General features: G+C 39.5%; 1 protein-coding gene across 1 annotated transcript in view; it reads left to right on the top strand.

Annotated features, from left to right (window-relative positions):
* Nucleotides 1–26,233, top strand: part of DLGAP1 (DLG associated protein 1) — a 771,821-nt gene that overhangs the window by 372,783 nt on the left and 372,805 nt on the right.

Here is a 26,233-nt window from a genome sequence, read left to right as displayed (position 1 = left end):
GAGAACATATCGGGAGGTGGGGGCGGGGGAGAGACAAAATGGAATTGGTTCCCAGGGTAGGGCCCTAAGTATGTATTCTGAAGTGGAGACTCCAACAAGAGAAGCTCCCAGAGTTATGCTGCAGTAAGGAAACATTCCCTCTTCTCTACCTCCCAAAACAAAGCAGCTCCACTCATCCTGTCTTCCTTGCAACCGTGGACAGCAGACTGCAGAGATCAGAACCCACATTAATAGAAAATTTAATAGGGTTTCTGATTTGAGCTGACAAGATTCAGTCTTCAATCCAGTCTTTTAACATAAGTGTGAACAGACAGCCAAGAATTGCCAAACTTTGAAAGAAAAATCAACGCCTTCAAAGAGAAACATCAAATTCAACCAACTGAAAACCTAACCCCCAAAAAACACTGTTAATAGAAAAAACTAAAACAACTTAATATATAAAAATATGTAATTCTTATCCTCAAATATTCAGTACTTAATAAGACAATTTTCTTTTTAATTCTCAGGAGTTAACCATACGACCAGGAGACCAGGAAACACACACACACTTTTCAGTCTAAAGACTGAACAGCAGAATGAATCCAGCTAAAAGAATGAATGTTCTAGAAAGATTCTCTAAAATATCATGTAAACAAACAGAAGGATGGAAACAATGAGAAGATCAAGATGTAGGAACACAGAATAGAGCCAAATCTCAAACATCTGTCTGATAGGAGTTCTAGAAGAGCAAAAACTGAAGGAAAGAAAATACTGAACAAATTAAAAGAAAATTTTCCTGAAGGACACAGCATGTGTCCAGAAATTCAGACATAAACAAACATGTGAATATATAAAAGGTTCCAGGTTGGGGGAGAGGGGTGAACCCAGATTACATACAAAGGAGTGCGGAACAAGTAAGCCAGACATTTCAGTGATTCTTTGCACAGCAGATGTGAGATCCATTTGCCAAACTGCTGATGGAAATTGAGCACTAGCTTGTATCTAATTCATACTTATATTTAATATGGGAAGACAAAGGATCCTTTGAACCAAGTTTACCAAATGAAGTCCTTTCTGAAAAGATAACCAGGACATTTCAGCAAAGGAATCCAAGGAAGAAGAACGAGTAAGATACTAGAAATGATACTAAAAGAAAAAATCTTACCGCTAAGTTTCAGTGCCTAATTGCATATAAAACAATAAAAAATAACATCTCAAAAATTCTCAGATCTTTTCAAAAAAGCAATACACTAGGGTATTATCTCATTCCAAAGAAGGATCAAAGTATCATACATGGCCTGTTACTATATAGCCATGGAAACCTTCACTCTATGTGACTCAGTCTAAGAATCCACTCAATCATATTAGCATGCCTCATTCTGTTCTAAGACCTGAACAACTGGGGTCCCAATCCTGGGGGCCCTGCTTTAAAAAGGCCCACTGTGGCCCTTCTCTGACCATGCCCCTCATAGCAGCATGACGCTGGAGTTCCCCATCAAGTGCCCTGAGCCCAATTCCAATGCCTGCCTGGCTCCTTCCCGAGTCTGCAGAAAGCTCCTGTCTTTCTACTGCCTGCCCTCCTGAGGCCGACCAGGCATCAATCAATGTGTGTACTCCTCAGATGAAGGAAGGCCAAGGGGTGTGGCTTGCATGGAGTGGGGAGTTATGGCAGAGCTTGGATACCATCCAGGTATCTGGGTGCATGCTGCTCGTGGCATGGCATGATCCAGATGTGGAAGGAGAAATGGGTAAGGCCACACAAGCTAGGACCCTTCAGTTGTGTTCCCAACCTAAACCTCAAAAATATTAGAGACTGGCTTGTCCTCATCTTTGATAGTAGAAAGACGGGAATGGAAGAGAGAATTCAGTAAATAAAGACGTGGGGTCAAAAGGTGACTTAAGAATAGCACCCAACCAAACATAGCAACTGTTGAGAGAAGAAAGGAAACCTCTGAGAGAGAATGTCATGGGGTTTATGCACTAAGTGACAGAAAACTCAGTTAAAAGTGGCCTAAATGATTATTGCTCATATCTCAGGAGGAAGGCCTCAGGAAGGCTTCAGTGAAATCCTCAATAACCTGTCTCCCTTCCATCTTTCATTCCTATGTCTATGGTCAGTGCTCAGCTTGGTCTCTTTGGCCACTCCCCTCAGAGGCTCAGGATGAGGACCATAGTTCTGAGGGAGGCACCTAGTCAATGGTGTCCAGAAGCAGGAAAAGAGCAAGCCTATCTTGTATCCTTTTTATAGAATATGAAAAGCCCCTGAAAACTCCTCTGTCCCCTTCCTCCCAGGTTTCATCTTCTAGAACCCCTCACTGGTTAGAGGAAGTGCATTTACCATCAGCCAGGATGGACTCAGGCTGATACAATGTCAATACTGACACCTCTAAAGGCCAGCCAAACCTGAACCAAACATGGACTCTGTCAGCCAGAAGAGGGGGCGTGGCTGTTGAGCAGACACCTTTGCGGAGAAAGGCTAGAGTGCCAAGGACTGAAACTTAGAATAGTGTTCCTCAGAGTTGGGTCCCCAGACCAGCAGCAGTACCTGGGAAGTTATTAGAAAGGCAAATTATCTGGAAGTAAGGCCCAGGATTTAGTGTTCCAACAAGTCCCCCATGAGGCTCCAAAGCACCCTGAAGTTTGAGAACCACTGCTTGTCCTTGATTCTCCTACTAGATGAATCCACAAAGGAGAAGCCAGGAGGGGAACAAGTAGATAGCTGTGAAAGCAACCCTGGGTGGGGAAAGAGAGAGTTGACAGCAGCGCCTAATGTACTAAAGAGGTCCTAGGTTTTACTTAAAGGGCTTCTCAGAGATAGGAAACTGGAAAATAGAACTTAAAGCAGTTACAATTTGAGTGAAGAGCTTTCAGGGGAAGCCTGAACAATTTAAAGGCAGAGGGGTAAAAAATCCAGTGGAAAGCTGAAGCTACTGGAAATAAAATACTCAGGGGAGGAGTTTTCCTGAGGACTATCAAGAGAGATTAGACCACACTTGCCAGTACATGACCCACCTGCCGAGTGTGGCTCTGAGCACTTGGAATGAGGCTTCGTCTAAATTGAAACATGCTGTGGATGGAAAAGACACACTGGATTCCAAGCCTTAGCATTAAAAGAAAGGACAGATGATAATCCAGTAATTATTTTGCATTGATTACATGTCAAAGTACTTTTTGATATATGGGGTTAAATAAAGTATTAAAATTAATTTCACTTTTTCATGCAGCCACGAAAACCTTTAATTACACTTGTGGCTTTTAATTACACACTATATTTCTGAAGGAGAATTCTGGTATACAGCAAAAGAAAGTCTAATAGGTTTGGAGAAAAACTAAGTGAAAGAGTTAAGAAGCTTCGGGTCCATGTAAGGGCCTGAGGAAAACACCACATGCAATTCTTCCAAGATTCTCCTCATGTTAAATTGTGTCTTAAAATAGTGAGTGAAAAGATTTCTACCCCTTGGGGGGAAAAAAACTCAGGAAATTATAAAGATACAAGTTAGCCTGTAAAAGACTGACTACAAATTTAAAACTGACAAGGATAATTGAGTTCACTGAGTGAGGATATGATCTGGTGCTGAAATTTCTCAGTTTGAAAGAAGTCTTCAGTAGGTTGTACTGAACTTTTGGTGGGTGAAGGAAGAAAAAGGACCAAACGTCATCCCTTGCTTTTTTGGTTTCATGCTTGAAAGGAAAAGGTCAAGGTATAAGAATAAGAAATTGAGGTCTCCCTTGTGATATGATTTCAGAAATGCATCAAATGTCTAAACCCAGAACTTGTCTAGGAAGAATCTGGTACTAATGACTAAAGCAAACAGGAGGAGGGTGCTCAATGGGGACTTTCAAAAAAGGCCTCATGTTATCTCCTGAGAAGCTGTCACTCAAAAAACTCCTCTCAATGCTTGGAGCAATACAGGTGAGGGAAATACTGCTGAAAATCCTATTTATAACTCCATATTTTTAAATTCCACAAAACCTGCCACAAAGGCATCTTTCCTAAAGAAGATTAAACTGCCTCAGACCTTCTATTTCTAAAATTGTAAATGCTCTTAATTGCCTTTTTTTTAAATCTTCATTTGGTTTTTTTGGCCAATCTTAAGTACTTGTCTTAGCTATGAAGACTTCTTGTTCATTCTTTTTGCCTCCCCCAGATTGCATCCTCTTAACAATAGCATTAAAATCCCAGCTACAAAACCATCTGCCTCCACTCTCCTACTTCCTCTACCTACTCCTCCCATATAACACCATCTTCCTTATGGTCTAAAAAACAAACAAAAAACAAACAAAAAAAACAAGAATGTGAAAGGGGCAAGAATATAACAATGACTTCACTGGAGAATGTGCTCCCATCAAATACAGATTTTAATATCGTCCTACCAGGTTCCACATGATTTAGTATGAAGGAGATGAATGACTAAGCTAGCAAGAAGGAAATTCCTTTCATTAGAACTATGAATTTAACTGCTTTGCTTATAATAACAAAAAGCTTTTAAGAGTCAGATTTCAAATTTTCAAGTAACCAGCATCCAAGAGAACTTGGAACCAAAATACATTGAATACATTTTCAAGGTTAACCAAATAGAAAGGAATTATCAATGTGCTTATAAATGAATAGGTAAAGGTTTTGGAAATACCTGACACATGTAAAACCTACCTGGTTAGTAAGTTACAACACAAATGTCATCCCCTGAACATAAACACATTAATTTCTTATTGCTGCTATAACAGATTACCACAAATTTAGTGGCTTAAAACATCACAAATCTGTTATCCTACATTTGTTCTGAACTCCAAAATGGGTCTCACATCAAGGTGTTAGTTGGGCTGTTTCTGCTGGAGGCTCTAGGGGAAAGTCCTCTCTCCTGCTTTTTCCAACTTCTAGAGGTCAGCTGCATGCTTTGGCTCATGGTCCCCTCCATCTTCAAATCAATCTCTAGGACTCTGTTTCCCTTTCACTTACAAGGATACTTCTAATTGCACTGGGCCCATTAGTAATCCAGGATAATCTCCTAATCTCAAGATTTTTTATCTTAATCCCTCCTGCAAAGTCCCTTTCACCATGTAAGGTAACTGCTATGGACCAAGTGTTTGTGTCCCCCCCCAAAATTCATATGCTAAAATTCTGACCCCAAATGTGATAGTATTAAGGAGTGGGGCCTTTGGAAGGATGGGATTTGTGCCCTTATAAAAGAAACTCCACATAGCTCTCTAGGTCTCCTTCTGCCATGTGAGAATACAGTGATTAGTTAATAGTCTACAACTGGAAAGAGAGCTCTCACCAGAACCCAACCATCCTGATCTCAGACTTCCATTTTCCAGAGCTATAAGAAATGTTTTTTATTTAAACTCCTAATCTCTGATATTTTTGTTACAGTAGCCTGAACTAACAGTAAAATTCTCAGATTCTGGGGATTAGGACATGGCTATCTCTGGAGGCCATTATTGTCTTTTTGGTAGGGTTCTAACAATTTTACTTGCTAGAAAAGACATCAGTAAATAAATATTAGAAGAATTCCTTTAGGGTGAAACATCTTTATTTCACCTTCACTTTTGAAAGTTATTTTCTGTGGATATAGATTTCTAAGTTGATAATATTTTTCCCCTTTCAGTATTTTGAAGATCTCAGTTACATTGCTTCCATGAGAAATCTGCTGTCAATTTATCTTCATTCTTCTGGGTATCATGTCTGCTTTCTTTGGCTGCTTTTAAGATTTCCTCTATTACTGGCTTTATATGATTTGATTAACACGTGCCTTGGTATAGTTTTCCTACTTCTCATGTTTATAATATTTCTCACGTTCATTGAGTTTAGTGTTATCGTTTTCATTAATTTCAGCCGTAAGTTCTTCAATAGCCCCTTCAGGGACTCCAATTACACATATATAAGTCTGCCTATAATCCCAACTTACCAATTCTAGTTTTTGAGGGATTCTTTGTTCTCTATAATTTTAATAGTTTCTATTTCTAGGTCTTCAAATTCACCAATCTTTTCTTCTGCTGCATCTAATCTGACATTAATCCCATCCAGTGTATTTTTCACCTAACACAGTTTTGTCTCCAGAAATTCAGTTTGGGTCTCTTTTATATTTTCTGTGTCATTAACTTTTTTTTTCAACCAGTTTGCTTCCTTTATTTCTCGGATGCGTTTCTACTTATTAAAATACATTTTTAAGTCTTGGTTAATTAGTGAGGTCATGGAAATATTACAACAAAAGATATAATCAATTTCAGAAAAGCCAACAGTTCCTACAAATCCCACTAATTTAGTCAATAAGTTTTTTTACATTAACTTTTTGATGTGATTTTATCTTGTTGGGTGATAGATTTTTTTTTTTAATTCCTCTAGTACTCCTGAGCTTTGCTCCCTGAAACAGTTAAATCACTTTGAAACAGCTTAATCTTCTTTGGGTCTTACTCTTATGATTTCTTAGGCAAGTCCAGAGCAGTGCTCAACGTCAGGCTAGTTCTTCCCACTACTGAAGCAAGACCTTCCTGACTCTACCCAATGACCCATGAATTCTCAATTTTTCCATTCTGAGAGGTGTGAATAGGTACTACTCCCAGCACTGAATGAGGACCATCTACTGTTTGCTCATCTTTTTTGCTGTGTTTCCCCTAGCCTTGGGTAGTTGCTTCACATACATTTACTGGTCAGACTCTTTGCAGATCTTTGGGATTCTCTGTGTAGTTCTCTCCTCTTCGAGACTGTCCTGAGATCTCCATCTGTCTTGGTCTCCCTTGACTCTCTCTCCTAAACTTGGATTCATCTGGGCTCTGCCTGGATTCTTCTCCCTGCACCAGAACATCGAAACCTCTTTGGAGTCAGTGGAGCAACTGGCAAGCTCACCTCCTTTCTTTCCCATCTCTCAGGGATCACTGTCCTTCCTTGCCTGATGGCAATGCTCTGAAATCTGTTTCATATATTTTATCCAGTGTTTTTTGTTGTTTCCAGAAGGAAACAAATCTGGTCCCTTGTGACTCTACCTTGGGCAGAAGTACCTCATTCCTTCAGCCAGTTGTGGTCTCTGAGAAGATGCTAAACTCCTATGTATTATTATCTCAAAAAGCTCCTTCACATGTGTTTTATAGGCAGTTGAGACCTTCCATTTATTTGAACCCAACACTGTGACACTAGAGATAATTATTTTAAAGCAAAAATTTATTTGAGTTAACTGTGAGTGGAACTTTCTAGTGTGAAATAGTTTATTATACTTATTAGTAAAAATATTAACTTTTATTGAAGTACATTCACTGTTTGATCCTCCACTCATCCTATTACCATATTCAAATGTGTCAACTAAAATAAAATATGTTCACACCATTTAACATCAAAAGTTGTATTTTGACAGTTTAGAATCAGAGACTTCTGAATTAAGACAGTGCCCAACAGGGACTTTCATTTTCATCTCTTGAGTGGCATCATATAAACATGGTTCTAATTTATGTGAAATGGGAAATGTTATTAAGATATCATCTTTTTAGGAAGACAACTTTATCCTAAAATATATTTGATCTTTTAATTCTGTAAGTCTTTATCTTTTCCACATTAGGCCACTTTCTTCCTTCAAATATCTGTATATTTACAAATGATAAACAACTGCCTATAGCTTTTACATATTGAAAAAACAAATATCAGTATTTAAACAATACTAAGGACAGGAGATGAAGTATCATCTAATAATAATGTTAAAACTAATTTTCCTTCTTCAGTACAATCTGACAATGGTAGAGATAAAAAGTTTCAAGCAAAAAGCCCTTGATGAAATAACTTCATCCAAACCATTGAGTTCCCTTGATCATTTTTTTTTTCCATCTGACTAGAGCCTAATTTATCAGAATTCCAAAGAGATGACAATAGGGTTCGATACCCAATTTCAATATGGGTGGGAGGTGGGAAATGGAGGTTTCCCAACAGACCGAGCAATTCTCTGACAGCTGAGTGTCCTACAGGTTTGCTTAATTCTGACACCATTAATGTAGAGATAGCATCAGACCCCATAAGGACTCAGTCCTACAAGGCTATTCACCTTCCTCCCATGTTTCAGATATCAATTCCTAGTTACCTGTACTTCTGATTGATTGGCTATAAATCAGAGGTTCCCACAACCCCTTTCTTGAGTTCGAATAATTTGCTAGAGTGGTTCATGGAATTCAGGAAACCAGTTTACTCACTAGATTACCAGTTTATTATAAACGATATTAAAAGGAGCCCAATAGGTAATAAAATAGCCCAATAGATAAAGTGATACACAGAGCAAGGTACGAGGAAAGGGTGCAGAGATTCCATGCCCTATCCCAGTACTCTCATTCTCCCCATCCTGTCCTTTTGGGTTTCACGAAGATTTCATTACAATGGCACAATTGATTAAATCATTGAGCATTGATGATTCAACTCAATCTCCAACCCCTCTCCCCTCCTTGGAGGTCAGAAGGTAAGTCTGAAATTTCCAACCCTCCAACCATGTGGTTAGTTCTTCTGTCAACCAGCCCCCATCCTTAGGTGCTTTCCAAAAGTCACCTCGTTAACATAACAAAAGACACCTTTATAACTCTCATCACTTAGGAAATTCCAAGGGCTCTATGAGCTCTGCCAGGAACAAAAACCAAATATATATTCCTTACTATAAATCACAGTATTACAATGACATAAAAATTTACTGTGTGTTTTATACTGATTGAAATATCAGACACCTTACTATCATTTAAACATTAATATTTCAATGGTTAAAATGTTTCCATTTGGAAAACACAGAACACTAAGGATTGTTTATTCAAAAATCTGAGATAAAGCAATTATTTAAATATTTTGAGAGAGAGAGCACACACAGCCACAGAGGCAGGGGTAGGGGAGAGAATCTCAAGCAGACTCCACATGGGGCTTGGTCTCATGACCCTGAGATTATGACCTGAGCCAAAATCAAGAGTCTGATGCTTAATCAACCAAGCCACCCAGGCACCCCAAGCAATGTCTTCAGACAATTAATTGAAAAAGATTTAGCTTATTTTCTAGGCTGTGTATTTGGTTTACAACTAAGACTTGGAGGAGAGGACTTTCATTCTTCTAATGCCTGAACACAGAGCCTAACCTGTATATAGATAAATCTTTTCATGGTTCAGTAGGTCAGTGCTCTGAAGATCAAAAGAGCAACATGTTGCAATCTGTCCTGAACGGTTTAAAGAGATTTTAAGTATTTACTTACTATAAACTCTTTCCTGCCTTTAATTTTATTCCATTGGTTATGATTCTGTGGCAATCAAGACAAATTGCTCAGTATCCTGCAAAATCTTTCCTATACTTAAAGGAGTGATTATTTATTTACCTGATAGCCATCTTTATGTAAGATGATCTCATTGAAGTTTGATAAATGCTATGTTTACTTAAATAATCAACATTAATTTATCCTCTTCTCTGTAAACATTTTAAGTTTTTTGGTTTGTTTTGTTTTTTGAGTATTGTTTTGTTTGTTTGTTTCTATTCTAAGCACACTCTTCCATACCTCTCAACTCAGTTGAAACACAAGACTGGTGAGGTCCAAGGTCAGCCAGTTCACTCAAGTAAAAAATCAGCCCCTCGAAGTGGTCATAGGGCTGCCAGTTACCTCCATTCAGCTTCCTGGTTATAAGTAACAAGGAAGACTAGACACAGTGTGGAATTAACTGAGAACAGCCTTTGCCACCAAAGGGAAAACCTGCTCCAAAGGTGTAGAATTGGTCACAGGCCAAAGCAACATTATTTGACACATCATGGTTAAAAAAAAAAACCCAGAGTTTAAAGGAAACTTTAAACTTCCTTGATATTTTTCCATCTGGCATTAAAAAATAAAAGCAAGAAAAAATTCTCAGGGATAATTTAATTTCTAGAAAATTATGATCTGAGTCAGTATTAGTTGACTCTGGCCAAAACCTCCACACATAGCACTGGAATCCATCCTCAAAGCCAACTAGTCATTAGCGAAAATGTAATATATCATTGGAAACTGTCTCACTGTAGTATAGCAATTTGCCTATGTTTTTCTACCATCCTGGATTTCCTATAAAAGATCTCAATTCTAATAATCTAAATCTTCAAGAAAATTCACACTCCATTAATAAGTTTCTTCTTTGTAAACCAGAGATTTTTGGAATTACAAAAGATTTAAGTGAAGACATCTGAAATTAAATTCAGTTGCAGAGTTGGACTAAACGATAAATCAACAAATGAAGAAAATTTAAAATGAAGGACCTGTATACCAATTTCAAGTTAGACAACTACGCTCCAAAAATTTTCTAATATATTTGTCATGAGACACATTTTACCCTAACATTTAAAAACCATTTAAAAATTATAAAATGCCAACCTAAGTTTATTAGATGTCCATTTCCACTGCATTATACTGATTTCCTCTCCCCTTGAAATATTTTCATATGTATTTGTACATGTGTGCAATTTGATGCTTTTTAATACCAAAAATGCAGAACCATTGTCAATCACATTTTAATTCACTTGTTTTGTTCTGACGGGAATATTAATGCTTGAATAAGCTTCAGATAAATTGCATTTGTCTGGTAGCATGGGGCACATATGTGGGAACTCTGAGCTTTCTTCTGAATAGTGTCTGGAAACACTTGTTTTTTTTAAATGAAGGGAAGATAAGGCAACTTACTTGAATAATTATTTGCCTTCATGTGCTGCTGTTTAAGGAATACTTTTTTTTTTTTAACCTTTTCTTCCAGGTTTGGAGTCCTTACCAACCTTTCCATTTCTCAGACATAGATAGCTGTCATCCCATGTAATTCATCACATTGATATCTATTTTTTTAATATTGGCTTATCAAAATTCTTTCAGTTTTAATACTACAACTGGAAAACACAGGGAACAAACAGTCCCTTTTGAGGGCTGGTAGGGAGAAAAACCATCTTTTCCAAGTGAATTTGTCTCAGGCTAGCATAAAAGAAAGCAGTGTTAAGCAGAGCCATCTGAAGCCTCAAGTAGAAGTTGGGGTCAGTTCCAGTGCCATCACTACTTCCTAAGCATGAGAAATTCTGTGCCTGTTCTTTGTTCATTCACTCATTCGTTTGGTTGGCATTAAGTATAACTATGTGCTATTCACTAGGACAATAAGCATACACAACGTTAGAAACAGCCCCTGCCCTCACAGAGCTTCCTGTGTAGTGGGAAAGAGAGAGGTTTCTAATAATTCAGCAAACAAGTATAGTGTGATGTTTGCTACTGAGGGCAGGCACAGTCTGTGAGGGGATTTGACTGCTTGAAGCGGTACCAAATGACTGTAGATTTAAAGGATGAGAGGAGTTAACTAGGCAGAAGACAGAACATCATTCCAGGATAGTGAACTTACCCCTTAATTTGGGACCAACAAAGATGGGGACATGACTTTCCACAAATGATGAAGTAAGTGGCCTCTGTCTCATTTTTGGAGTGTTTGTCCTGTAGGATTTAGTAACTAGTCCTATAATGTCTTTTTTTTTTTTTTTTTTTTTTTGTCAGAGAGAGAGAGCGAGCGAGCACAGGCAGACAGAGTGGCAGGCAGAGGCAGAGGGAGAAGCAGGCTCCCCATAGAACAAGGAGCCTGATGTGGGACTCGATCCCAGGACGCTGGGATCATGACCTGAGCCGAAGGCAGCGGCTTAACCAACTGAGCCACCCAGGCGTCCCCTATAATGTCTTTTAGGGATGCTCAAGCAATTGTGTTTGAAGTGGTAAATCTAATAGGCAAAAAGCCCCAGTCAGCTTGTTCCTGAACATGAAAATATTTAATTAGTAGCATAAATAATAGGAGTAATGTAGGATTCACATCTCACTGTGCCTTCAGATCTCAGATACTGTTATAAAGCTGCATTTATTCTAATGTTTTTCCTAGCATATACCATCTGTTTTAAGATTTAAATAAATGAATTTGTTTCCCTTAAAGAAACAAAATATCGGGGTGCCTGGGTGGCTCAGTGGGTTAAGCTGCTGCCTTCGGCTCAGGTCATGATCTCAGGGTCCTGGGATCGAGCCCCGCATCGGGCTCTCTGCTCGACAGGGAGCCTGCTTCCTCCTCTCTCTCTACCTGCCTCTCTGCCTGCTTGTGATCTCTGTCAAATAAATAAATGAAAATCTTTAAAAATATATATATATATATATCATGTGGACTACAAAACATGCAGACAGGTGTTCTTCAGTAAGATAAGTTTTTCCCTAATGTGATTTATGCTTACTATTTAGTCTAATTATTATTAACACCTCACCCATCTTATGAATGATCTTCTTAGAAAGGTAGAAAATAATAGCTTTCTTTTTGAGAAAAAAGAATAAACTAGTACTTATGCCAACTGATTTATCTATGTGATATTAAATGCAAGCAATTAAATGTTATATTGGGCACCTGGTGGCTCGGTAAGTTAAGCCTCTGCCTTTGGCTCAGGTCATGATCCCAGGGTCCTGGGATGGAGCCCCACATCGGGCTCTCTGCTCAGTGGGAGGCCTGCTTCCCCACCCCACCCCCGCGCCTGCCTCTCTGCCTACTTGTGATCTGTCTGTCAAATGGATAAATAAAATCTTTAAAAAAAAAAAAGAAAACCGAACCCCGACACATGACTCAATTGAGATAATTTAATATAGGGAATTGGCTACAAAGATGGTGGTAAGAGTTGAAAAACAGTAGCAGTAGGAAGCCTCAGGGTAAGAGAAGGAAACAGAGGAAAGGAAACAGAGGAAGGGGAGAAGGAAACAGAACCCAAAGCCACAGCTGGGTTCCTCAGCCACTGAAGTCCCTTGAAGCAAAAAGGAGAAATACCCTGGCTTCTTTCTTGCTCCTGCCCTTCAATTTCCCACTGATTCAACCTACCTCAAGCCTATTGTAAGGGAGGCTCAGAAATGGAGTTTGCAACCAGCCCCATGATGCAGAGCAGGGGAAAAGCAAGAAATGAACCTGAAGGCAGACAGATGACTGGCACAGAGCCAGAAACCAAGGCTGAATGGTACCAGGCATAGAGATGCAGGGTCCTACGACTATTGGTGCTTCTGTTCTTAAACTTCTCTTCAAAACAAACTTTTCTTAGAGGTATTGTTAACGGTTCCTTATTGAATGTGTTATTTTTCCTTCTATACTTTCACCAATGTCAGACATTCATGTTTGGCTAGTCCCCTATAAAAGATACCACACTAACAAACTCCACTAACCCAGTTGAGAATCCAGGCTGTAGGCAACATACACAGCCACATGCATAGTGCAAAGAAAGAGTTCTGGGAAACTAATAGCAAAATGGAGGGTGGGGAGGACGACCTAGGAAATCAACATCTTACCTATAACAAAATATATACCTACCCAAAGTGTGTAGACTAGAGTGCAATGGTTGGCATGGGAGAAAGAATGGTGGGATGGTGAGTTTAGGGACTGGGAGTGGGGGGAAGCGGATGACCAACCTAGAAGCATCTCTCCTACCCTCCAGTCTTCCTTCTTTATTATTGAAGGTCACCCGGGTGACTCCGTGAGTTAAACACCTGCCTTTGGCTGAGGTCTGATCCCAGGGTCCTGGAATCAAGTTCTAAATCCATCTCTTTCCTCAGTGGGGAGCTTGCTTCTCCCTCTGCCTGCCACTCCCCCTGCTTATGTTTTTGTTCTCTAATAAATAAATAAAATCTTTTTAAAAAGAAAAACAAAGAACAAGGAGCTTTATCCCATTCATGACATAAGACTGATTTCTAACACTATCAAGAACTTAGTATGAAAACCTTATCTTCAAAATTGAACTCCAAAAGCATGTCAGGGTTTAAATAAAATAAGACAAATGTGATTCTTTTTTTCAATCAAAATTTGGTGTTAATTTTAGCGGTGACTCAGCTCATTGCTGGCATCCTTTATTAGCAACAAATCAGAACCGTCCATTACGAATAACTTCAGTACACAAAGAAAACGATAGGATTTTTCCAAAGAGGTTTTCATCAGTTAGAGATCAAATCATCCTAATGCTTGACAGTTTTTTTTTATTAACATATATTATTTGTTTCAGGAGTACAGGTCTATGAATCATCAGTCTTACACAATTCACAGCATTCACCATAGCACATACCCACCCCAATGTCCATCACCCAGCCACCCCATCCCTCCCACCTCCCTCCACTCCAGCAACCCTCAGTTTGTTTCCTGAGATTAAGAGTCTCTCATGGTTTTGGACAATTTTCTTCAATAGAGAAAATATTCATAAGATTTTTGTCTGTTTGCTTTAGATCTGGTAAATTCCCAGGAAAAAAAGTTCTCTGCCGATATAGTAATGTAAATAATTTGAAATTTGACCAGGCAATAAAGCATATATAAAATTGATCAAATCTTTGATTTGGCATGGGAAATGATCTAATTTCTTAATGTTTGGCTTTATATGTAAGATGCTGATTTCCTTTTCATTGATTCCTGTTGTTTGTGGAAACCAAACAAGTAACACATTAGTTAAGACCCTGGACTAATCTGGTTTAGTGACTATTATGAAGTGTGGTGAGCAAATGAGCCAAGCCAGAGTTTTAACTCATATTTACCCATGACATTGTTAGACTGGGCCATCCACTGGTCAAAGAAATTCCAGCTACCCTGCCATCTGAAACAGCAGTGAAGAATCAAGAGGCTTTTGTAAGAGAAGCTCATTATTTTTCATTCTTTTTAAGTCATTGGTGCAACCAAAATATTGAAAGAAAAACAAGGGAATAAAATAACCTAAGCTGTGAAATCCCTCATCAGACACATGACATGTTACAACCTTGTACCATTACCCAGCATTGTTAAGATTCAAATTTTGAGTCCCTGTTTCCTAGAAAAGGAGGTTGCTGATAGTACTGTCCTTGGTCTTGGCTCATCTGATAATTTTCATCTACAGAGATTATAAATAGGTAGCCTCAAAGTATCTTCAGCATCCATTCTTGAAATTGTGTTAATATATTTATTATACATGAAGGAAATCTCATTATTTGAAGCTAGTGCTTTGGAGAACATATTAACTCTTGAAATTCCATAAGAAGATGCTATTGTCTTTCTTTTGTATAAAAGATCCTAACCAAGTATATTTAAGAACTCTTGGAATGGTTTTTTTTTATTCCCTTTAACCCTGTGATCTTTTTTATTTCTATTTCTGTATTATAAATGTTAGAACCAAACCTAGTGCTCCCAGTACTTCCAAGGCTTGTATCCTGCTCCAAACAGAACAATTCTTATAATCTTATATATTCCCAGTGAGATATGCAGAGATCAAAGAGTGGTATAGATTTGTTGCTTCAAGTTTGCTTCTGTAAGATGGCTCATACTTTTACTGGTGAGCTCTCTTTTCTTCTTAAAACACACTATTTCATTCAATTGGACATGTTCTATCTGAAGTAATGTCAGTCAACTCACATTTCAGGGACTGTTCTAAGGAAGTTATGTGTATTAACTCATTCAATCATATATCAATCTGATGGTGTAAATATTATTCTCATTTTAGAGACAGGCAAACCAAAAACATAGATTAGTTAAGAGCATGTGGGATTCAGACCCATGCTCTCTCCCTGCACAGCCTGGCCTTCAATAGCTAGAGAAATGGCTAAGATAGAGATTCTTACCCTAGATACAAGGAATTCAAAGTATTCTTGAAATGAAAACAAAGTTAACAAAAGGCCACCCAATTGCATATTAAAAGCAACCAAACTTGGTTATTAGAACACAAGCCACATTCACCATTTTCTCCAGGGATACCATGGATAGGTTTCCAATCCCACCTCACCAGGGTAGAAGACTTGGCAGGTCCCTCTGTCCACCCCAAAGACCCAAGAAGCATAGCAGAACCTTCTCAATGAAAAGAGGATTCTTAACTTCTTGATGCCTTCACACCCTTCTAAGGGGAAAGACACTTTCTTCAGTAGCTGTGTTCATTACAGACAATAATTCTTAAACCACGGATGCCCAGGGTCTCTGGAAGTGGCATCTGTCTTCTCTCCATCTTATGCAGTCTCGGTCCCAGCTCACACCATCAGCAGAAAGTTGGCTGGGGCAACCAGCTTTAGAAGGTCAGCATTAGAAGTGTTCTTAGGGAAGGGAGCACTCTAGCTACCAAAATCTACTTTTTTCTTATTTGCAGTTTGGGGTTGGGGGTACTAAGCAGGAAGAAAGGTAAAGACCTGTTTGTTCCATCTTCTCCAATCTGTGTGTGTGTGTGTGTGTGTGTGTGAGAGAGAGAGAGAGAGACAGACAGACAGACAGACAGAAAGACAGAAGTGATGAAATATGCATGAAAGACTATTAGTTGGCTGGGGCTGCCAAAACAAAGTACCACAGATTGGGTACTTAACAGAAATTCATTCTCTCACAATTCTGGAAGCTACAAGTCCAAGATCAGGTTGCTAGTAGCCCTGGTTTTCTCAGAAGCTGCTCTCCTTGGTTTGTAGATGGTCGTCTTCTCCTCTGTCTCAAACGTGGTCACATGTGGTGGTCTGTGCCCTAGACTCATCTTCTTATAAGTACACTAGTTATATCAAATGAGGTCCCCCTTCATGACCTCATTTTACTGTAATGATCCCTTGAAGGACTATTTCCAAATATAGCCCCTTCTGAGGTACTAGGGGTGAGGACTTCCAACATGTAAATTTGGGAGGAATCCAGTTTGGTCCACAGCAGACACCTCAATCTAAGCACTGTGATACTGAGGCCATAGGAACAACACCTATAAGTTTGAGACAATTATACAATATCACTTTATTAAACAGGATCACTTAGAAGAAAATTGGGATATTGGTTGTTATTTGAATTCGGGTTTATTTTTAATGCCAGTTTTTTTCTTAAGTACAGGTTGCAGTCGGAGTTATCTCCCCTTTGCAATGGTTGAACAGTCCTACTGATTGGCAAATTCACAAAGGGAATAATGCTATGGTAGGCCCAGCAATGTCCTTTTGCTCATGCCGGGGGGAGGGGGAGGAGTCTTTCACAGTAGATAATCCTCCATCTTTGTAGTAGATCACCTTTAAAACTTTAACATGAATAAGTTCTTTGATGAGGCCAAAAATCAAAATAGCATTTCATAATTAAGTCAGGAAAGCCTGACCATCTATGAAGCCAAACCTCCCAACATCCAAGTCAAGCTTGTGTTTCCTTTTTTCCTTCCTTCCTAAATTTGTATTTGTCACTTTAACCTCTTTCATCCTTGGAAAATGACCAAGGTGGTCAGACTCAGAAATGGGAAAAGATAGGACTCAGTGAATTAAGACAGAAGATTGATCCCAGAGAACTAAATAACCAGAAAAGAGATGTGGAATAGAAACCTGACTAGAGAGCAAGAAAAATGCTAACTGACTTTCCTTGAAAGTGACTGGTAAAGAAAGCTGAAAATCCTACTACAAGATGGTGGAGAAGAAGCAGGCTGAGACTACTTCGGGTAGCAGGAGATCAGCTAAAGAGCTTATCTAAAGATTGCAAACACCTACAAATCCAATGGGAGATTGAAGAGAAGAAGAACAGCAATTCCAGAAACAGAAAATCAACCACTTTCTGCAAGGTAGGACTGGCGGAGAAGTGAATCCAAAGCGACGGGAAGATAGACCGCGGGGGGAGGGGCCGGCTCCCGGTGAGCGGCGGAGCAACGGAGCAAAATCAGGACTTTTAAAAGTCTGTTCCGCTGAGGGACATCGCTCCAGAGGCTTAACTGGGGTGAAGCCCAGGCGGGGTCAGCGCGGCCTCAGGTCCCGCAGGGTCGCAGAAGGATCGGGGGTGTCTGAGTGTCGCAGAGCTTACCGGTATTAGAACGGGGAAGCCGGCTACAGAGACAGAGCCGAGGAGTGACTCTCAGCTCGGGGTTGCCTTGAACCGGTCGCAGGCTCGGTCAGCTCGGAGCGCGGCCGGAGGCCAGGGTGGCGGGAGTCATTGGGCGCTGTTCTCTGAGGGCGCACTGAGGAGTGGGGCCCCGGGCTCTCGGCTCCTCTGGGCCGGAGACCAGGAGGCCGCCATCTTCATTCCCGTCCTCCGGAACTCTACAGAAAGCGCTCATGGAACAAAAGCTCCTGAAAGCAAACCCGAGCGGATTACTCAGCGCGGCCCCGGGTAAGGGCGGTGCAACTCCGCCTGGGGCAAAGACGCTTGAGAATCACTACAACAGGCCCCTCCCCCAGAAGATCAACGGGAAACTCAGCCAGGACCAAGTTCACCTACCAAGGAGAGCGGTGGAATTCCAGAGGAGAAGAAAGCAAAGCACAGAACTCATGGCTTTCTCCCCATGATTTTTTAGCCTTGCAGTTAATTTAATTTTTTTTCTTTTTCAAATTTTTTTTTCTTTTTCTCTTCTTCTGCTAATTTTTTTTAACTTTTACCGTTTTCTTTTTTTAACGTTTTTTAAATAGTTTATCTAATATATATATTTTTTCCTCTTTTTATATTTTTTCTTTATCGGCTTTCTTTTTTTTAACAGTTTCTTTTTTTTTTTTCTTTCTTTCTTTCTGAACCCCTTTTTATCCCCTTTCTCCCCCCTCACAATTCGGGATCTCTTCTGATTTGGCTAAAGCATATTTTCCTGGGGTTGTTGCCATCCTTTTAGTATTTTACTTGCTCCTTCATAAACTCTTATCTGGACAAAATGACAATGCGGAAAAATTCACAACAAAAAAAAGAACAAGAGGCAGTACCAAAGGCTAGGGACCTAATCAATACAGACATTGGTAATATGTCAGATATAGAGTTCAGAATGACGATTCTCAAGGTTCTAGCCGGGCTTGAAAAAGGCATGGAAGATATTAAAGCAACCCTCTCGGGAGATATAAAAGCCCTTTCTGGAGAAATAAAAGAACTAAAATCTAACCAAGTTGAAATCAAAAAAGCTATTAATGAGGTGCAATCAAAAATGGAGGCTCTCACTGCTAGGATAAATGAGGCAGAAGAAAGAATTAGCGATATAGAAGACCAGATGACAGAGAATAAAGAAGCTGAGCAAAAGAGGGACAAACAGCTACTGGACCACGAGGGGAGAATTCGAGAGATAAGTGACACCATAAGACGAAACAACATTAGAATAATTGGGATTCCAGAAGAAGAGGAAACAGAGAGGGGAGCAGAAGGTATACTGGAGAGAATTATTGGAGAGAATTTCCCCAATATGGCAAAGGGAACAAGCATCAAAATTCAGGAGGTTCAGAGAACCCCCCTCAAAATCAATAAGAATAGGTCCACACCCCATCACCTAATAGTAAAATTTACAAGTCTTAGTGACAAAGAAAAGATCCTGAAAGCAGCCCGGGAAAAGAAGACTGTAACGTACAATGGTAAAAATATTAGATTGGCAGCAGACTTATCCACAGAGACCTGGCAGGCCAGAAAGAGCTGGCATGATATATTCAGAGTACTAAATGAGAAAAATATGCAGCCAAGAATACTATATCCAGCTAGGCTATCATTGAAAATAGAAGGAGAGATTAAAAGCTTCCAGGACAAACAAAAACTGAAAGAATTTGCAAATACCAAACCAGCTCTACAGGAATATTGAAAGGGGTCCTCTAAGCAAAGAGAGACCCTCAAAGTAGTAGATCAGAAAGAAACAGAGACAATATACAATAACAGTCACCTTACAGGCAATACAATGGCACTAAATTCATATCTCTCAATACTTACCCTGAATGTGAATGGGCTAAATGCCCCAATCAAAAGACACAGGGTATCAGAATGGATAAAAAAACAAAACCCATCTATATGTTGCCTACAAGAAACTCATCTTAAACCCGAAGACACCTCCAGGTTTAAAGTGAGGGGGTGGAAAAGAATTTACCATGCTAATGGACATCAGAAGAAAGCAGGAGTGGCAATCCTTATAGCAGATCAATTAGATTTTAAGCCAAAGACTATAATAAGAGATGAGGAAGGACACTATATCATACTCAAAGGAACTGTCCAACAAGAAGATCTAACAATTTTAAATATCTATGCCCCTAACGTGGGAGCAGCCAACTATATAAACCAATTAATAAAAAATCAAAGAAACACATCGACAAGAATACAATAGTAGGGGATTTTAACACTCCCCTCACTGAAATGGACAGATCATCCAAGCAAAAGATCAACAAGGAAATCAAGGCCTTAAATGACACACTGGACCAGATGGACATCACAGATATATTCAGAACATTTCATCCCAAAGCAACAGAATACACATTCTTCTCTAGTGCACATGGAACATTCTCCAGAATAGATCACATTCTTGGTCCTAAATCAAGTCTCAACCGGTATCAAAAGATTGGGATCATTCCCTGCATATTTTCAGACCACAATGCTCTAAAGCTAGAACTCAATCACAAGAGGAAATTTGGAAAGAACCCAAATACATGGAGACTAAACAGCATCCTTCTAAAGAATGAATGGGTCAACCAGAAAATTAAAGAAGAATTGAAAAAATTTATGGAAACAAATGATAATGAAAACACAACGGTTCAGAATCTGTGGGACACAACAAAGGCAGTCCTGAGAGTAATATAATATATATATATTATATATAAAATATTATATATATTATATATATTATATATAAAATATTATATATATTATATATATTATATATATATTATATATAAAATATTATATATATTATATATATTATATATAAAATATTATATATATTATATATATATATATTATATATAAATAAAATATATAGCGGTACAAGCCTTTCTCAAGAAACAAGAAAGGTCTCAGGTACACAACCTAACCCTACACCTAAAGGAGCTGGAGAAAGAACAAGAAAGAAACCCTAAACCCAGCAGGAGAAGAGAAATCATAAAGATTAGAGCAGAAATCAATGAAATAGAAACCAAAAAAACAATAGAACAAATCAATGAAACTAGGAGCTGGTTCTTTGAAAGAATTAATAAGATTGATAAACCCCTGGCCAGACTTATCAAAAAGAAAAGAGAAAGGACCCAAATAAATAAAATCATGAATGAAAGAGGAGATCACAACGAACACCAAAGAAATACAGACAATTATAAGAACATACTATGAGCAACTCTACGCCAACAAATTTGACAATCTGGAAGAAATGGATGCATTCCTAGAGACATATAAACTACCACAACTGAACCAGGAAGAAATAGAAAGCCTCAACAGACCCAAACCAGTAAGGAGATTGAAACAGTCATCAAAAATCTCCAAACAAACAAAAGCCCGGGGCCAGACGGCTTCCCGGGGGAATTCTACCAAACATTTAAAGAAGAACTAATTCCTAATCTCCTGAAACTGTTCCCAAAAATAGAAACAGAAGGAAAACTTCCAAACTCATTTTATGAGGCCAGCATCACCTTGATCCCAAAACCAGACAAGGATCCCAACAAAAAAGAGAACTACAGACCAATATCCTTGATGAACACAGATGCAAAAATTCTCGCCAAAATACTAGCCAATAGGATTCAACAGTACATTAAAAGGATTATTCACCACGACCAAGTGGGATTTATTCCAGGGCTGCAAGGTTGGTTCAACATCCGCAAATCAATCAATCAATGTGATACAACACATTAATAAAAGAAAGAACAAGAACCATATGATACTCTCCATAGATGCTGAAAAAGCATTTGACAAAGTCCAGCATCCCTTCCTGATCAAAACTCTTCAAAGTGTAGGGATAGAGGGCACATACCTCAATATTATCAAAGCCATCTATGAAAAACCCACCGCAAATATCATTCTCAATGGAGAAAAACTGAAAGCTTTTCCGCTAAGGTCAGGAACACGGCAGGGATGTCCGTTATCACCACTGCTATTCAACATAGTACTAGAAGTCCTAGCCTCAGCAATCAGACAACTAAAGGAAATTAAAGGCATCCAAATCGGCAAAGAAGAAGTCTAACTATCACTCTTTGCAGATGATATGATACTATATGTGGAAAACCCAAAAGACTCCACTCCAAAACTGCTAGAACTTGTACAGGAATTCAGTAAAGTGTCAGGATATAAAATCAATGCACAGAAATCAGTTGCATTTCTCTACACCAACAACAAGACAGAAGAAAGAGAAATTAAGGAGTCCATCCCATTTACAATTGCACCCAAAACTATAAGATACGTAGGAATAAACCTAACCAAAGAGACTAAGAATCTATACTCAGAAAACTATAAAGTACTCATGAAAGAAATTGAGGAAGACACAAAGAAATGGAAAAATGTCCTATGCTCCTGGATTGGAAGAATAAATATTGTGAAAATGTCTATGCTACCTAAAGCAATCTACACATTTAATGCAATTCCTATCAAAGTACCATCCATTTTTTTCAAAGAAATGGAACAAATAATCCTAAAATTTATATGGAACCAGAAAAGGCCTCGAATAGCCAAAGGAATATTGAAAAAGAAAGCCAAAGTTGGTGGCATCACAATTCCGGACTTCAAGCTCTATTACAAAGCTGTCATCATCAAGACAGCATGGTACTGGCACAAAAACAGACACATAGATCAATGGAACAGAATAGAGAGCCCAGAAAAGGACCCTCAACTCTATGGTCAACTCATCTTCGACAAAGCAGGAAAGAATGTCCAATGGAAAAAAGACAGCCTCTTCAATAAATGGTGTTGGGAAAATTGGACAGCCACATGCAGAAAAATGAAATTGGATCATTTCCTTACACCACACACGAAAATAGACTCAAAATGGATGAAGGATCTCAATGTGAGAAAGGAATCCATCAAAATCCTCGAGGAGAACACAGGCAGCAACCTCTTCGACCTCAGCCGCAGCAACATCTTCCTAGGAACATCACCAAAGGCAAGGGAAGCAAGGGCAAAAATGAACTTTTGGGATTTTATCAAGATCAAAAGCTTTTGCACAGCAAAGGAAACAGTGTACAAAACCAAAAGACAACTGACAGAATGGGAGAAGATATTTGCAAATGACATATCAGATAAAGGGCTAGTGTCCAAAATCTATAAAGAACTTAGCAAACTCAACACCCAAAGAACAAATAATCCAATCAAGAAATGGGCAGAGGACATGAACAGACATTTCTGCAAAGAAGACATCCAGATGGCCAACAGACACATGAAAAAGTGCTCCATATCACTCGGCATCAGGGAAATACAAATCAAAACCACCATGAGATATCACCTCACACCAGTCAGAATGGCTAAAATTAACAAGTCAGGAAATGACAGATGCTGGCGAGGATGCGGAGAAAGGGGAACCCTCCTACACTGTTGGTGGGAATGCAAGCTGGTGCAACCACTCTGGAAAACAGCATGGAGGTTCCTCAAAATGTTGAAAATAGAACTACCCTATGACCCTGCAATTGCACTGCTGGGTATTTACCCTAAAGATACAAACGTAGTGATCCGAAGGGGCACATGCACCCAAATGTTTATAGCAGCAATGTCTACAATAGCCAAACTATGGAAAGAACCTAGATGTCCATCTACAGACGAATGGATAAAGAAGATGTGGTATATATACACAATGGAATACTATGCAGCCATCAAAAGAAATGAAATCTTGCCATTTGCGACGACGTGGATGGAACTAGAGGGTATCATGCTTAGCGAAATAAGTCAATCGGAGAAAGACAACTATCATATGATCTCCCTGATATGAGGGAGAGGAGATGCAACATGGGGGGTTGAGGGGGTAGAAGAAGAGTAAATGAAACAAGATGGGATTGGAGGGAGACAAACCATAAGTGACTCTTAATCTCACAAAACAAACTGAGGGTTGATGGGGGAGCGGGGTTGGGAGAGGGGTGGTGGGGTTATGGATATTGGGGAGGGTATGTGCTATGGTGAGTGCTGTGAAGTGTGTAAACCTGGCAATTCGCAGACCTGTACCCCTGGGGATAAAAATATATGTTTATAAAGCTGTAAAAAAAAAAAAAAAAAAAAAAAAAGAAAGGATGAATACCCAAGTTTTGTAGCAACATGGACGGGACTGGAAGAGATTATGCTGAGTGAAATAAGTCAAGCAGCGAGAGTCAATTATCATATGGTTTCACTTATTTGTGGAGCATAACAAATAGCATGGAGGACAAGGGGAGATGGAGAGGAGAAGGGAGTTGAGGGAAATTGGAAGGGGAGGTGAACCATGAGAGACTATGGACTCTGAAAAACGATCTGAGAATTTTGAAGGGATGGGGCACCAGGTGGTGGGTATTGTAGAGGGCACGGATTGCATGGAGCACTAGGTGTGGTGCAAAAATAATGAATACTGTTATGCTGAAAAAAATTAAAAAATTAAAAAAAAAAAAGAAAAAGAAAGCTGAAAATGAACCCCCCCCCCTTTTTTTAATAGCAGTATCAAGAGAAGTCTTAGGTAGAAAAAGCCCAAGAATTTGACCAGTCTCCTGTCATTCTCATCCTTAGGCTGAATCCCCCCTGCTAGGAGCCACATCTCCCAAATTTTACCCCAACTGCACCAGCCTCATCCAATCCGTAGAGAGTATTTTAGGTGTAGAAAATATTTCCTCATAGTTTGGACAAGGCAAAGAACTTCATTCAAATTTTGAGAATAACACATTTCCATTCAAGAGATGTTAATGATCTACTACATGTTAGATACTGTAGAAAATGAATTTCTGCCCTCCAGGAGAAAAGAGGCCCCAAACAGATAAGGTTTCTGGCTTGTCTTCACTCTGGCTGCAGACCGTCCTGGTCCACCATGGAGGGGGGGTGCTGGTACCCCTTCCTCCTCTTCAGGAAGGAGGTGACCCATGGAGTCCCCAGCACTCTCTTCAGGCAGACTTGGTGATCACAGTTTCAGATCGAATACATTTGTTCCATTCTCATTCTCCAAGAACTCAAGTCTGAATAGGAAAATTCCAAGTCTGAGGAAGATTTTTCCCAGATATCTTTTCTGTCTTCAAGTCCTGCAATACTTAGTATCCCCTGTAGCTTTCCCATCCAGGAGAGGGTATCTAACAGATATGGAGAGTTCAGTCAGATGCCTGCCTTTGAACATGTGTGCTTCTAGTTCGGAGTCATTGGGCAAGTGACTTAGCTGCTCTTTTAGTCTCCGTTTCCTCCCTCACAAACTGGGAAGATAACATTCAGAGGGCTGCTGTCAGAATCCAGCACAGACGTGTGAGCAGATCCCTGGAAACAGAGCCTGGCTCATGTTACTATTAATTGGATGGGTGATCCCTGATGACTCTGCTCGTGGGTAAAGAAGGTGTTTCTCTCTCTGAACCTCCGAAGTCTTCCAGGTTTCTGATCTTACAGCTCTCCCCTTCACCCTTTCTAGAATTATCTCTAGATTCTGGGGATCAACCTTGTGTCTTAATCTGCTTTCCTGCAGCCTATTGCGTTTATCATCCAATTGTGAAGACTCCTTCCACCTCTGCTCAGTTTGGCTCCTGCCCCCAAGGCTCTCAGCCAGCATCTCCATTTAGGCCAAGGGGCCCCATGGGAGGAGTAACACATCCCTGGAGCCTGAGCTTACTACAGAAGCCAGGGCACACCCCCCACCCTTGTCTCACTAGGCTCCCTTTCCATTTTGAGCCTAGTGTTCTTCACCATGTTCCGTGTCTGACAAGTGCAAATCATTGGCCAAGTAGAAATCACTGGCAAATTCTAAGTTCAGTCCAAGCTAAAGGTTTTTACACCAGGTCACAAGTTCCATTTATATCTTCATCTCTGATTTACTAGAATTTAATCATAGTTTTGTCTTCACTGTACATTTGAAGTATTATGGTGAACAAGTAGATAACATTTCCAACAAGGGAAGAAAATGCTCTTCCCACTCCATAGCCTGTGGCTTTCTCCATTGTGGTGGACTAAGGTGTTCATTTGTTCCTGGCAAGTTCCTTAATAGACTAAAGGAATCTTATATACACTGTTCTGTCACTCTCCTCTCTCTCTCTCTCTCTCTCTCTCTCTGTGGGAAATTTTTAAGTCCTTACTAAAAGTCAGGAAATGCAAAATTATTTCACTCATTCAAGTGTATCTGTTTACTATGTTCTATATATCTGTCTTAAAAAGCTCTATAAAGAGAACAAACAGAAGAGGTTTCAAAGCCAGGTGAGGATTGGTCAGAAATCTGGATAAAGAAGAGGAAGCTTTAATGAAAACATCCTGTTTTTCTTAGAACCATGCCAAAGTTCCTGCCACGGAGCAGAGGGCCTTACGTGTTCTGAACCCTATTTTGTGGACTTTCTCCTCACTTCTGATATGCCGAGTACATTGAATACCTTACATTCATTTATTCATTACAGATCATTAATGCATCAAATAGTATGTGCACAACATTGTCCTCCTAGGTCCCCGGGATAGAGCAGTGCACAACACAAACAGGCCTGCCTTGTGGAACTTCCATTCC

Source organism: Lutra lutra, chromosome 12 (genome assembly GCF_902655055.1).
Source record: "Lutra lutra chromosome 12, mLutLut1.2, whole genome shotgun sequence".
Classification (NCBI taxonomy): domain Eukaryota; kingdom Metazoa; phylum Chordata; class Mammalia; order Carnivora; family Mustelidae; genus Lutra; species Lutra lutra.
Note: the sequence above shows the minus strand (reverse complement) of the source record. Positions and strands in the feature narration are given on the sequence as shown.